Raw genomic sequence first — 16,356 nt, 5'->3', positions numbered from 1 at the left:
TTAGTGGCATTGGACTAGAGTTCAGGAGAGATTGAGGCTAGATGTTATAGCTTTGAAAGTCAACTGGATAGACAATTATCATTGAATTCAAAGTCTGATCACTAAGAGAAAGGCTATTGGGAGAGAAAAAGGCCAGGATTGAATCTTGGGAGATACCTCGATGGGGCAGTATATGGATGAGCACTCATGATGAAGAATGAATGACAATCCTACCTTCCTGCCATTTTGTCAGTTATTCCCTGCCAAGACAGTCTTAGGTCACTCACACTATCTGCTACATGAGCTCCTACACATGTGCTGCTGAACAAAGATGAAGAAAATCATTTGACTACTCTGAATGGGTTCCCTACAAATTTGTGTTATACAGCCTCCACTGGGCTCTTACTGCTGCTTGTTAGTACTTCTAGCCCTTCCTAATTGATTCACTATCCCAGTCTCTACAGTGGCTCCTTTTCATTTCTCCACAAATTTCCCATTGATCCCCTGTCTACCCTGTCAAATAACTTTGTAGAGAGCAAGGAGAAGCTTGTCTTGTACTTCACTGATAAAATTGAGACCATTCACCAAAAGCTTCTTCTCTCCTTTTCTGCATCTGATATCATTAGACACCTTCTGCCAGGCTTACAATCTTGCTGTCACCCTCAATTCCTCACTATCTTTCCAATCTATATCCTATATCCAATCTGCTGCCAAGGCTTATCAATTTCATTTTTGTAATATCTCTTAAATATGTCCTTTCTCTCCTCTGATACTGCCACTATCCTGCTACAGACCCTCATCACCTCATACCTGGACTATTGCTGTAGCCTGCTGATTGAACTTCTCTAGCTTCTTTAATATCCAAGCTAAAATCACACCTTTTAGAGGAAGCATTTCCCAGTCCTTTTAATTCTAGTGCCTTCCTTCTGTCAATTATTTCCTATTTTTCAATACTTGGCTTGTTTATACATATTTGTCTTCTTCTAGTCTTTCCCATTAGATTGTGAGCTTCTCAAGACCAAGGACTATTTTTGCCTTCTTTGGGTCCCCAAACACTTAATGTAGTTCCTGGCACATTGTAGGGGCTTATCAGATGCTTTCTGACTAAATGACCCTTCAAAGAGCTGCCATGATAAACAATTTCAGAAATCCGGTGGTCCTGTGGGATCCAGAGTGGGGAAAAAATGTGAACTCAAAATGTTTTTCAGACAACAGACATATAGGTTTACAGATGGACATCATTGGGTCCCATTCTTGGAGTCTTTCCAAAGCTTGTAAGAATTGGCCAAATAATCTACTGTTGGCACAGCCTTAGGGATTAAGGGTCACTTTACTGCCATATTAAAGGATCAGATTAGGACTTTAAGAAGAAGTAGAATTAAATGTAGATTTAAAGTTAAATATAAAAGCTTATATTCTGATTCAGACAATTAGGTACATAACAATTCATATAAAAAGACTTAGAATTTTTTACTATAAATTATATGAATTTTCAAGGTGACATTACACCTTTAAAAGTAAGCTACCTCCAACTAGGCTTCATAAACATAAGTAAAGTGTTAAAACAAGTGTTGTGCCCCACTCTGCCCTGGTCAGACAACATCAGATATATTTGGTTCAGTTTTAGGTCTCACATTTTGCGAAAGAAATTGGCAAGCTAAAAAGTAGTCAGTAGAGTAAGATCAATGCCATACAACATGAGAATAAATTCAAGGGCCTGTGAATCTTTGGCAGGAGAAGAGAAAACGGAATGCACGTAATGCCTATATTAAGTATTTGAAGGACTGTTATGTGGAAGAAGTATTAAACTTCATTTGGTTGGCATCTACGGGTAGAACTAGGGAAAAGAGGGGCAGAGCCAAGATGGAAGCTAGAAAGTTGGGGCCTGCCTAAAGGTCTCCCCCAGGAACCTCCAAACACCTATAAAAATGGCTCTGAACAAATTCTAGAACTCAGACCCACAAAATAGCAGAGGGAAGCAGGGCTCCAGCCCAGGACAGCCTGCATGATTGCTGGGTAAGGCCTGTTACAATGTGCTGGGAGCGGAGCAGAGCACAGCCCAGCATGGGCCTCGCCTGGACCAAGCAGACCTGGAGCCCGACTGAACAGGCCATAGCACCCTGAATCAGTGAGCTGTGGAAGTTACCAGACTTCTCAACTCACAAACACCAAAGACAACAGAGAAGGTGAGTGGGAAAAACTGCAGGGACAGAGTGAAAGGAGTTTGCAGTTGGCTACTGCCCTGGGTGCAGTGGAGGTGGTGCAGCTTGGAGGCTGCTTACAGAGCTACAGCTGCAGTTGCTTCCAGCCCCAGTCACACCTGGTGGGAGGAATTAAGTGGCAGATGAGAGCAGGAGTGCAGAGCCTCCTTAAGATTTGCCTCAGGTCCGGGTTGGTTGTTCTTGGGTAAGGAGGAGTGCTGGTGTGGCAGAGCTAGTTGTGTAGAAATAGCTCTGAAAACAACAGTGAAGCCCCTCAGGCTTGGGACAAAGTACTCTCTACTCTACAAGCAATCATACCCCAACAAAAAGCTCAAAGGTCAAGTAGTTGGCTGGTAACATGGCCAGGCAGCAAAAACGCACACAGATTTAGACTCAGACTTTGGAATCTTTCTTTGGTGACAAAGAAGACCGAAACATACAGCCAGAAGAAGTCAAAAAAAAGTCAAAGAACCTACATCAAAAGCCTCCAAGAAAAACATAAATTGGCCTCAGGCCATGGAACGGCTCAAAAAGGATTTGGAAAAGCAAGTTAGAGAAGTAGAGGAAAAATTGGGAAGAAAAATGAGAGTGATGCAGGAAAACCATGAAAAAGATGTCAATGATTTCCCAAAGGAGACCCCCAAAATACTGAAGAAAACAACACCTTAAAAAATAGACTAACTCAAATGGCCAAAGAGCTCCAAAAAGCCAATGAGGAGAAGAAAGCCTTGAAAGGCAGAATTAGCCAAATGGAAAAGGAGGTCCAAAAGACCACTGAAGAAAATACTAACTTAAAAATTAGATTGGAGAAAGTGGAAGCTAGTGACTTTATGAGAAACCAAGATATTATAAAACAGAACAAAAGAAATGAAAAAATGGAAGACAATGTGAAATATCTCATTGGAAAAACCACTGACCTGGAAAATAAATCCAGGAGAGATCATTTAAAAATTATCAGTCTACCTGAAAGCCATGATCAAAAAAAGAGCATAGATATCATCTTTCAAGAAATTATCAAGGAGAACAGCCCTGATATTCTAGAGCCAGAGGGTAAAATAGAAGTTAAAAGAATCCATCAATCACCTCTTGAAAAAGATCCCAAAAAGAAAACTCCTAGGAATATTATTGCCAAATTCCAGAGCTCCCAGATCAAGGAGAAAATACTGCAAGCAGCCAGAAAGAAACAATTTGAGTATTGTGGAAACACAATCAGGATAATACAAGATCTAGCAGCTTCTACATTAAGGGATCAAAGGGCTTGGAATATGATATTCCAGAGGTAATTGAAGCTAGGATTAAAAACAAGAATCACCTACCCAGCAAAACTTAGTATAATGCTCCAAGACAAAATATGGATTTTCAATAAAATAGAGGACTTTCAAGCTTTCTCAGTGAGCTGAATAGAAAATTAGACTGTGACACACAAGAATCAAGAGAAGCATGAAAAGGTGAACAAGAAAGAGATATCATAAGGGACTTACTAAAGTTGAGCTGCTTGGTTTACATTCCTGTGTGGAAAGGTGATGTGTATAATTCATGAGACCTCAGTATTAGGGTAGCTGAAGGGAATATACATATATATATATATATATATATATATATATATATATATATATATATATATATATATATATATATATATATATAGACAGAGGGCACAGGGTGAGTTGAATATGAAGGGATGATAACTAAAAATAAAAGCAAATAGAGTGATGAGAGAGGAATATATTGAGAGAGGGAGAAAGGGAGAGATAGAATGGGGTAAATTATCTTGCATAAAAGTGGCAAGAAAAAGCAGTTCTATTGGAAGGGATGAGGGAGCAGGTGAGGGAGAATGAGTGAATCTTGCTCTCATCGGATTAGACCTGAGGAGGGAGTAACATACACACTCAATTGAGTGTCTTAACCCACAGGAAACAAGGAGGAAGGAGATAAAAAATGGGGGGTGATAGAAGGGAGGGCAGATAGGAAGAGAAGGTAATCAAAAGCAAACACTTTCAAAAAGGGACAGGGTCATGGGAGAAAATTGAATAAAGGGGGACAGGATGGTGCAAAATATAGTTAGTCTTTCACAACATTTGTATTGTGGAAGGGTTTTGCATAATGATATACATGTGGACAATGTCGAATTGCTTGCCTTCTTAGGCAGGGTGGATGGGAAGGGAAGAGGGTAGAGAATTGGAACTGAAAGTTTTAAAAGCAGATGTTCAAAAAAAGTTTTTGCATGCAGCTAGGAAATAAGATATACAGGCAATGGGGCATAGGAATCTATCTTGCCCTTCAAGAAAGTAAGGGAAAAGGGGATGGGAGGGGAGTGTGATGACAGAAGGGAGGGCCGACTAGGGAATGTGGCAATCAGAACATATGCCATCTTGGAGTCGGGGGGGGGGGTAGAAGTGGGGAGAAAATTTGTAATTCAAACACTTGTGGAAATCAATGCTGAAAACTAAAAATATTAAATACATAAATATAATTGAAAAAAAAGAACTAGTGAGAAGAGCTCAAAACTGTAGAGAGACAGACATTTGATTCAATATAAGGAGAAACTTCCTACTAATTAGAGCTGCTCAAAATTGGGATGCATGATGTTTGTTGGTAGTAATTTCCCTTTTTAAAAGAGGCTGTCATTTGGATGGCCACTTCTTAGGAAGTTTGATTCCCCGCTGGCTTAAGTGACCTTTGAGGTCCCTTCTAACTGTAAAATTCAGTGATTCTTTTGTATCTATTTTAACTGTTCTCAAATCTTCCTGTCTAGTCCTGAATTCCCATCCCAATATTCTAACTTCCTAAGGAATACTTTCACAAATAACTTCTTATTATCTTAAATTTAATATTTTCCAAATCACTGATTTTTTCTCCCTTAACCCTAAATTTATATTCCTCTCCAACTACCTCATTTGAGTATCTCCATACTTTTGTCCTTATTATTATTACAAGGCTATAAACTTGAATATGTCCTGAATATGTGTTAAAGGTTTCTCTCTCACTACCTGTATGATCTTTGGCAAGTAACTTAATCTCTCTGGGACCCAGTTTCCTCCTCTACAAAATTAAGGCTTCGGACTAGACAACCTCTCAGGTCATCTTCCAACTCTAAGTCTATGAGTCCATGGTCCTGTGTCTTCTCTAGCTTTTGTTCGCTGCATCCATGTTTCACCAAGTTCTGTTGTTTCTTCCTTCACCATATCCCAAGAATAATCTCTTCTTCCCCATTCCCAGGTCCTCAACCCTAGTTCAATGCTTTTTAAGCTTCTCTTGTAACTTCCTAGTTATCCTTCTTTCAAATTTCTTCCCCATCCATATGTTCTTTCTATACTATGAGAATAATCTTACTAAAACATCATTTTCATTATGAAACATCTTCCCCAAAAGATAATTCAATCCCATTGTCTACTATTTCAAGTTCAAACACTTCGGGATGATTTTCATGTACACCATTTAGAGGCAGCTTAGTATTGTGGATAGAATGCTGTACCTAGAGTTAGGAACATTTGGAGTTAAAATCCTAAACTTGATACTTAAAAGATATGTAATTATGGACAAAGAATTTATTGTTAGAACCTCAGTTTGCTCATCTGTAAAATCAGGAAAATTATACCGTAAGTACCTAAGTATTAAGGTAATTTTAAGGTTCAAATGAGATATGTAAAGTCATCTTCAAACTTTGAAGTACCATAGAAAATGGCAGATGATTGATATTATTATAATCGAACTCCCTCCTTTCTGCCTATCTACTATTGCTCCTTGATATGCATCCTCTACTTCTATTTAGGCTTATTATATCTTTACTCCCTTGTCAGCATATTCCACATTTATCTCTTTTGGGTGTCTGATTATGCTCCCTTCTTTCCAATGAGTCCGTCTGTAATGGTAAGCAGGTTGGGACTTTTTTTTTTTTTTACTGTTTTCTCTTTTAGAATGCTAAGGCAATCAAATGCCTTTAATGAGTCTTGCCTTTGTTTGAATCGGGCAGGTAAAGTGGGACATTTTGTTGTCTTTTGTTTTGCAGTGCTTCTCAGCACTGAGGCAATGGGTGTCTCTGAGTTTTGCCTTTGTTTGAATTAAGAGTCATTGATTGGAAACAATGTATATGATGTGATGCTAGTGATTAACAATCTTTCCCACACCTTTTTGCTAAGTAAATACTGAGCCCTCAGAGCTCTGAGATTGGTGTTTTGCTTTTGGGAGTACACTCCTTGGAAGTGTTGGTGATGAGACTGGGTAGTTGTTGAAGGCCTCCACCCCACCCTGGTTTTGAAAGCCCACATGTTGGTGCTTCTCTCTCTAGTAACTATGTATGTGGTGTTTTGATAAGACAAAAACCTTTCTATTGATCTGTTTATATATTCTCTATTTGTATTTTCTCTGAAGTTCAGGGTGCTGACTTGTTCCCCTGAACTAAGTGAATGATATGTGTATGTTTAATTAAAGTGAGATTATTAACACCTTAAAGTTGCTTTCCTTAAAAAAAGCAGATCAGAGAAGTTGTGCTAGCAGCCCTCCTGTGTGCTGGTGTTGTTGGTCTTACACAGCCACAGTGGCAGCATGTAGCATTGTTGTTATACCCCTCTCCCTGCCCCCCAATAAAAAGTTCCCACTTATGGAATTCTCATCTTGTAATCCTTACCTTTGAGCATCTAGGTGGTGCAGTGGATAGACTGCCAGGCCTGGAGTCAAGAATACTTGTCTTCCTGAGTTCAAATCTTCTGCTCTCACATACTTACTGGCTATGTGACCTTAGGCAAGTTACTTAATCATTTTTGCCTCAGTTTCCTCATCTGTAAAATGAGGTGGAGAAGGAAATAACAAACCACTCCAGTATCTTTGCCAGAAAAGCTCCAAATGACGTCATGAAGAGTCAGACACAACTGAAAAATGATTGCAGTGTCTACTTCATAGGATTATTTAGAGACTCAAATGTGACAAGGTGCTTTGACTTCGAATGCTATAAAAATAGAAAGCATGGTAAGGTGGAAAGATCCCTGAATTTGGAACCAAAGCATGCTTGAAATTCCTGTAGCTCTCTGATAATAGCCTCCTCATTCCTCTCTGCCTATTCTTTACTTTTCCTAAACTTTTATGTCCTCTTCATAGCTATCTTCAGTCTGTCTACCCCTAAACACTTTCTGAGGACATCCTTACTGCTTTGGCAGTACATTCCTGCCCTCCAAGTCTCAGTCCTTTAGTTCAGTTCAATTCTGCCCTGTCATATCCTCTCAAATCCCTTGCTTCCTTGTCTTAAAACAGCTTATCTCCTAACCCTGGATTGCTCCTTCCACCTGCCTCCTTAAATTCTACTCAGGTGTAACTGAACGGAACTATATGGAGTCGTGAAACCATGCTGACCGGGTTTACTATAAATCCATGCTATCTAATATCAACTGGACCTTCACTGCAACAAGGTAACCCTTTTAGTTTTCCATAATTTATTCTCTATTCCCCTACAACAGCTATTCCAAAACTTTTTACTTATCCTCTTAAGTAAAGTACCTCTCCTACACTTTGTCAATAAATAGTCAATAAACATTTATTAAGTGCTTATTATGTGCCAGGTGCTGCACTAAGCACTAGCTCATTTATAGGCTTTACCTCATATTTCCTAGAACATCAAAGCCATTTTTCCCTTGAGTTTTTTCATCTCCCCTTGACAACTCTTTGACATCATCCCACATTTTTGAGTGATTTATTCTAGTTTCAAATGAAGAGGTAGCCCTTCTCCTTGCCCAGGTCAACCTTCCTACAAGAACCCTGTTCTTCTTCCCTACCACGTTGTTGAGCAAATTGACTTAGCTATCATCCCCACTCTATAGATTCTCCTTCTCTACTGATTCCTTCCATACTTCCTATAAACAACTGGCTCCCTTATCCTTAAAAAGTTGATCATTAGATCATCCAATCTTTTCAAGCTATAATGCTGCTTCTCTCTTCCTTTTCTCAGCCACATTCTTAGAAGGCATCTTTTACTTCTACTTCCTTTCTTCTCACATTCACTTCTCAACTTCTTGCAGTCTTTTTTCTGTCTTCAAATGAAATTCTTCAGTCCAAAGTCACCAGTGATCTCAGCTTCCAAATCTGAAGAAAGTTCCTCAGTCCTCAGTCCATCTTTCCAGATGTCTCTGTATTTGATGTTATTGGCAGCCTTGTCTTCTTAGATACTCTCACCTCTTGACTTCTTATCATACTTCTTTCTCTTGGTTCTCCTAATATTCTAATTACTATTTGCTCTCTTTTATTGGATCTTATATGTGTCCTGCCCATTACCTGGATGTGTAGCATAAGGCTATCTTCAGAACCCCCTTCTCTTCTCTCAATAATCTCTCACTTGGTGACCAAATCAGCACCTCTTTGTTCAATTATTTTCTTTTCCTGCCTTTGCATCTCTCTTTAGCTCCTTTCCCACATCACCCTTTATATAGTTTGAATTGGCTATCCAAAAGACATCTCAATCTCAACATGACTAAAATAGAACTGATTATCTTTACCACTCTCTCCCAATACACCTATCTTCTGAACATCCCTCTTATGAATGAGCATAGCGTCATCCTTCCAGCTACCCAATTCTCAATCTTGGTTTCATGCTCAACTTCTCATTCTCTAGTATTCCAAGTATACATTCAGTTGTCAAATTTTGTAGTCTCTACATCAATATATCTTGCACATCTCTTCATTTATACACTTATATTATTTCAGGCCCTCATCACCCATCACTTATACTTTTGCAATGGTTCTCTAATTTGGCCTGGCCTCAGGTCTCTCCACATTTCATTCCATCCTCAATATTGTTACTAAAGTGATTTTCCCTAAAATGCAGTTCTGATCATGTCACCCTCTCTCTTTCCCCATTCCTTAGAATTTTCTGGTTCTAGGACCAAATGTAAGCTCCCCTGCCACTCAAAGCTCTTTATAACCTTACCTCAACTTACTTTTTCAGGCCAATTACATAGTACTTTCCCTTGACCATTATAGTCACACCATACTAGTTTTCATACTATTTTCACATAACACTCTCTGTGCTTCTCTCTGCCTTTATGCTGATTATCCATCATGCCTTAAAAGCACTTCTGCCTCACCTTCACCTATTATAACTCCTAGTTTCCTTAAAGATTCAGCTCAAGTGCCACCTTCTTCATGAGAGTTGCCTTTATTTCCTCAATTGCTAATACATTGCCTCTAAAAAATGGCTATGTAAAATATATGTGTTTGGGTAGTATAATATAAACACATCATGGCTCATATATGGGATAGATAGGTATCTGAATTGAAATCTGGCTCCTTTCTCAAAAGGGACACTGAAATGTCTTCCTTAGCATCGGAAAGTGGGCTGGTACTTCTCTCATCTATCTCTAAGAAGGATATTGAACCAGAGTTATATCTACTATACCTCAGATATTGGTAGCACAGGGGTACAGAGCTTTGGGCTGTGAGATAATGTCAGTTTCCCTGATTATTCTCAAGGGTGAGGTAATACTTAGCTTATTATTACCAACTTAACTTCCTCCAACCAATTGCTGGCTGATTATCGAAATAGATAATTATCAAAATATAAATAAATATTGAAATAGATAATTATCAAAGTATCAAGTGTATCTAGTTAACCTTTTTAATTAAGAATTATTAATTATGTCCTAGATTTATATAATTAATATACTAGAGTAAATGTAATCTATTTTGGAGAAAGATATAAACATTTCAGCAGGACGAAGGGAAGAATAATCTCATCGGGGAGAGTCGCTTTTAGCTGTTCCTAGGGCTTCCAGCCCTAAAAAGATATATAGAAAGATAGGTAGTGCAGTATGGCTAGAATACTGAACTTAGAGTCAGGAAAGTCTAAGTTTAAATCCAGTCTCAGACACTTACTAGCTGTATGACCCTGGACAAGTCACTTAATCTTTATATTTCAGTTTTCTACTCTATAAAATGAGAATTGAGTGCCTAACTCCTGGGATTGTTGTGAAGAAAAAATAATACTTGTAAAGTTCTTTGCAAATCTTAAGGTTATTTATATGCTTGCTAGTGATGATGAAGATGAGGATGGTAATGTTGTGGTAAAAGGGGTGGAGCTCCAGGGAAATTTCCTGTCATTCAAATGTCTGTACTTAGACTCTTCAGACTGCCTTGTCCAAACAGCTGCCCTGAAGTGTCTGTAGGGTCCACCCAACAATGCTGGCATATAAACTTGATGGCTCAGAATTTTCTCAGCCCATTAGAAGTCACATCTCCCTTGTATCTCCTTCCATATAGTAGAAGTCAAAGGGCTGCCCTTCAGGAAAAACATTCCAGGCTTAGATGGAAGTGAGGTTATACCTATACATGTACATACCTATTTCTCTAATTAAAATGTAATTTCCCTGAAGCTATGCAGTTTTGCTTTGTTTCGTATAACCAGCCCTTAGAATAGTTTGTAGCACATGTTAGATACTTGATGAGTGCTTGTTGACTGATTCATTGACCCTCTGAGTTTAAAACCAAGCTAAGTCCATTACTAGCCACTTATCCTCTCTTGGCCTCAGTTTCTTTATTTGAATATGGGGTCTTAGAGATCCCTTCCATTTCTAATCCTATCATCTTGTAGTGTAGTATCTGTTATCATCAAAATAGTGTGCTTGATATAGGTTTGTACATTGTGAGTTCACACTAACACTTTTGTTCCTCTTGAACCAACATTGCTTCTAATATTTCTTGAATTATTCAGCTTTGCAGTTAATATTTCCTGGGCAGACCTTGCTCCAATAATAATAATAGCATTTACATAGTAATTTAAGGTTTGCAAAGTGCTTTACAAAAAATCATTTTAGTATCATCTTACATTTAAGAAAACTGAGGTAGACACAGGTCTAGTTACTTAGAGGTAACACAGCTAGTGTTTGAGGCAGGATTTAAACTAAGGTTTTGCTGAACCAAAATCCATAGCTCTATCCCCTGTGCCACCCAATTTCCTCCATTATACTAATCCTTTAATACCAGTGAATCTTCCTATATGCAACCTATCCACTTAAAATTCCTAGTTGCTGAATATGACAGTGCCAGTGTTTTTATGAATAGCCTGCATTCAATAACAACACTGTTGTTAAAGAGAGTTACTGTTTATTTTGTATGTAAGTAGAAATAAGATATTAAGGGAAGAAGACTATGTAGAATAGTTTTTCCAAATGATTTCACAGTCCACTTATTAATCAATACACTTACCCTTTAGGCAAATATTTGAACCTTGGCATTGGGAAAGGCACTACTCAGATGTCTTTTTTTGGATAATTGGATAATAATAACTGAATGTCTTAGTATTTTAAAAGAAGGCACATGCAGGATGGCAAATAAAGCATAAAGAAAACTAAATTAGAGGTGGAGCCAAGATGGCAGAGAAAAGGGAGCAAATTGCCTGACCTCTCTGTAAACACCTTTAATTAATTCTATAAAACAATTTCTGCAGTGGCAAAACCCACAAAAAATATGTAGTGAGATAGTTTTCTAGAAAAAGACAAATGTAGAAGATCAGACAGAAAGGTCTCACAGTTGGTTGATAATGGAACATAGTCCAACACAGGCCATGCCAGCATAGAGCAGGTCACAGCAAACTAGGAGCAGTCATTGGGAGCCATGGAATCATCAGTGGAAGTGGCCGTTTCTGGAGCTCTCAGCCTATAGACAGTAAGAGGGTTGAACAACTGCAACAACAGCTTGGTAAAGGAGATAAAAATACTGAAGAAAACAATGCCTTAAAAAACAGAAATAGTAAGAAAAAATGGTACAAAAAGTCAAAGAGGAGAAGAATGCCCTGAAAAGCAAAATTGGTCAAATGGGAAAAGAGGACCAAAAATTCACTGCTCTGAAGGAAAAAAATACTCCATAAAAGGTAGAATTGACTAAATGGAAAAGGAGGTACAACAGCCCACTGAAGAAAATAATTCCTTAAAAATTAGAATTGAGCAAATGGAAGCTAATTGACTGTATGAGAAATCGAGGAACAATAAAACAAAACCAAAAGAATAAAACAAAACTAGAAGATGATGTTAGATATCTCACTGGAAAAACAATTGACCTGGAAAATAGATCCAGGAAAGATAATTTTAAAATTATTGGACTACTTGAAAGCTATGATAAAAAAGAGCCTAGACATCATCTTCCCTGAAATTATCAAAGAAAACTGCCCTGATATTCTGGAACCAGAGTATGAAATAGAAATTTAAAGAATCCACCAATCACCTCCTGAAAGAGATCTCAAAATGAAAACTGTCATGAATATTATAGCCAAATTCTAGAGCTCCCAGGTCAAGGAGAAAATATTTCAAGCATCCAGAAAGAAACTATTCAAGTATTGTGGAGCTACAGTCAGGATAATAAAAGACTTAGCAGCTTTCACATTAAAGGATCAAAGGACTTGGAATATGATATTCTGGAGGGCAACGGGCTAGGATTACAACCAAGAATTACTTACCCAGCAAAACTGAGTATAATCCTTCAGGGGAAAAAATGGATACTCAGTGAAATAGTGGACTTTCAAGCATTTTTCATTAAAAGTCCAGAGCTGAACAGAAAATTTGACTTTCAAATATAAGACTCCAGAGAAGCATAAAAAAGGTAAACAGGAAAGGAAATTCCTAAGTGACTTAGTAAGATTAAATTGTTTACATTCCTGCAAGGGAAGATGATACTTGTAACTCATAAAAAACTTTCTTGTTATTAGGGCAGTTAGAAGGTGTGTATACAGACAGAGGGCATAGTATAAGTTGAATATGAAGGGATGATATCTAAAAAATAAAATAAAATTAAGGAGTAAGAAAGAGGAATGTATTGGGAGAAAGGGAAGGGGAGAGGGAGAAGGAGGGTAGATTATCTCAGATAAAAGAGGCAAGAAAAAGCTTTTACAGCAGAGGGGAAAATGGAGGCTGGGGAAGTGAGTGAACCTTTCTTTTTTTAGCAGAATTAGGTCGAAGAGGGAATAACATATACCCTTAATTGAGCATAGAAATCTATCTTACCCTACAGGAAAATAGGAAGGGAAGGGAATAAGAGAAGGGGCAGGGGGAGAGAGGTGATAGAAGGGAGGGCAGATTGGGGGAGGCTGTAGTCAGAAGCAAAAAACTTTTGAGGAGGGACAGGGTGGAAGAAGAGATAGTATAGAATAAATGGAATAATCAGATGGAGGGAAATACATTTAGAAATCATAACTATGAAAACAATGAAGCAAGTTTTTCTGATAAAGGCCTCATTTCTTAAATATATATAAAACCTAGTCAAATTTATAAAAGCCATTTCCAGTTGATAAATGATCAAAAGATATGAAGTTTTCAGATGAAGTAATCTAAGCTATCTATAGAATGCTCTAAATCCCTGTTGTTGAAAATATGCAGATTAAAACAATTCTGAGGTACCACCTCATACGTATTTGATTGACTAATAGGACAGAAAAGGAAAATGACAAATGTTGGAGGTGATGTGGGAAAAATGAGTCATTAATGTGCTATTGGTGGAGTTGTTAACTAATTCAATCATTCTGTGGAGCAATTTGGAACTATGCCCAAAGGGCTATAAAACCATGTATACCCTTTGACCTAGCAATACCACTACAAGGTCTTATCCCAAAAGAGTTATAAAACACAAAGGAAAAGAACATATATGTATAAAAGTAGTTATAGCAGCTCTTTTCTGGCAAAGAATTGGAAATTGAGGGAATGCCCATCAATTGGGGAATGACTTAACAAATTGTGGTATATGATTGTGATGAAATACTATTGTGCTATAGGAAATGATTAGCAGGATGCTCTCAGAAAAACCTAGAAAGACTTATATGAGCTGATGCTTTGTACTTTGTGTAAAGTGACAGCAATATTGTAAGATGATCAGCTGTGAATGACTTAGCTATTCTCAGCAATACAATGATCCAATACAACTCTGAAGGACTTATGACGAAAAATGCTATCCATCCTCAGACAAAGAACTGATGGTGTCTGAATGCAGATTGAAGCATACTTTCTTTTACTTCATTTTTCTTGAGCTTATTTGGGGTTTTTTTTGGTGTTTTATTTTTGGTCTATGTTTTCTTCCACAACATGACTAATATGGAAATATGTTTTGCGTGACTACACATGTGTAACTCATATGAAATTGCCTTCTCCATGAGGGAGTGGGAGGAAGGGAGAGAATTGGGAACTCAAAGTTTTAAAAAGGAATGTAAAAATTGTTTTTACATGTAATTAGGGGAAAAAAAGAAATTTTTTAAAAAGGAAACTAAATTATGATAATCATAACTGACATTTAGACATAGACTGACAATTAGAAATGGAAGAAACCTTAGAAGTCTTTTCTTTAAGTCCTCACATTAAAATAAGGGAAATGAGGCCCAGAGAGGTTAAGTGACTTTAAGGTTACATATTTAGTAATGAACCAAACTTCGATTTAAACTCAGAGGATCAATGAATGAGTCAACAAGCACTTATCAAGTATCTCACATATGCTATAGCCTGTTCTAAGGGCTGGTTATACAAAGATAAAGCAAAACTGCATAGCTTCAAGGAACTTACATTCTAATTAGAGAAACAGGTATATGCATATATAGGTACAACTCTACTTCCATCTAAGCCTGGAGTGGTTTTCCTGAAGGACAGCCCTTTGCCTTCTATTATGCATAGGAATATAAAATTTTTGATTGTCTGATATTGTATGTTATGAGAGTTGTCATGTATATTGGTTGACAAGTCAGTCTTGGAATGAGGAAGACCTGGATTCAAGCCCTGCATTTAACATGTACTAGCTGTGTGACCATAGACAGGTAAGTTAGTCTTTCAATGAAATTAAGTTAGATTTAAGCTAATTATAGATATGCAGCAGAGGAATCCGTACACTGGTGTAACCATTGGTCCGAATCAAATCTCTCCCTTGTCTTCACCACATTTCCATATATACATACATGTACAGGCATATATTTAAATGTGTATGTATGTTTGTATGTGCATATATATGAATTAAATCATATAAACATTATATATACATGCAATGACTCTCTTAGTCCACATGTTTTACAAATTTACTTCATTTGAATCTCAGAAATTAGTGAAGTAAATAGTGCAAGAATTATTGTCTCCATTTAACAGATGAAAAAAACAGAACTTCAGAGAACCCACACTATTTGCATCATGTTCAAATCACTAGCAAGTGTCAGTCTGCCCTTGTATTCTGATCCTGTGTCTTTTACAAGTTCTACTACACCAGAAACATCTCCCTTGACTTACTTTGAAGATGATTTATAATCCCATAATTAAAGAATTTTATAGGAGGAAGGGAATTTGAGACCATCTCATCCGACCACTTCATTTTACAGATCAGAAATTGGGGATCAGGGAAATTGACTTGCCTAAATTGTTTCAGTGGAACTAGAACCAAAGTGGGTTAAGTCCCACTTTGGATTTTTCTTCCCAAAGCAGCACTCTTGCTTAGTATTGTCATGCTAAACATTACATAATAACTCTCTGGGCCCAATTCTCTTGACACATATTTACCACTCTGCATGCATCTTCTTTTATGTCCATGGGAGTCCTATGAGTGGAGGTGGTAATAAACATTGGGCTTTATAATTGTTTCTAAATGTAATTCAAGGTGTTGTTTTTAATCTCAAAGTCCCTACATGGTGTTACTCCAGGAAACCATGGAAACAGTGACACTCTCTGTGTGTTCTGGAAAGGATTTAATAGGTTAGGTCCCGGGATTTGGAAATTGGAGGTTATAGAAGTACTAGTCAATGTTGACTGGCTCCTTGTTAATAATGAAGCCATTTCATTTGAACAGCACACAATGCAGGTTGGATAGAGACCAAACTTGGTGATTGGATTGAATTGAATTATTAAATATTATTGTAAATAGTAGTTCTGGACATTTTATCCCATAACTTCCTCCATGAAATCTGATAATTTTCTTGAAGTAAGTAGCACTTCAGAATCAGCACTTGAACTCAGCTCTTATTGTAAATCTAGAATTATGGTTTTAAATCTCTTTCTATGACAGGAAAACTGCTTCCCTCAAAAACAACTTAAGGAGTGCAGATTTATAGAATTTTATAAGGGCAACAAAAGCTTTCTAGAACAACTACCTCATTTGACTGAGTCTCTGAAAATGTTTTGCAGTTTTGAGTGGGTTTTGTCAGAAGAGAAACGAGAAAACCAGCATTTATTAAGCATTTATCTTG

Source organism: Trichosurus vulpecula, chromosome 4 (assembly GCF_011100635.1).
Source record: "Trichosurus vulpecula isolate mTriVul1 chromosome 4, mTriVul1.pri, whole genome shotgun sequence".
In the NCBI taxonomy this organism is placed as follows: Eukaryota; Metazoa; Chordata; class Mammalia; order Diprotodontia; family Phalangeridae; genus Trichosurus; species Trichosurus vulpecula.
Note: the sequence above shows the minus strand (reverse complement) of the source record.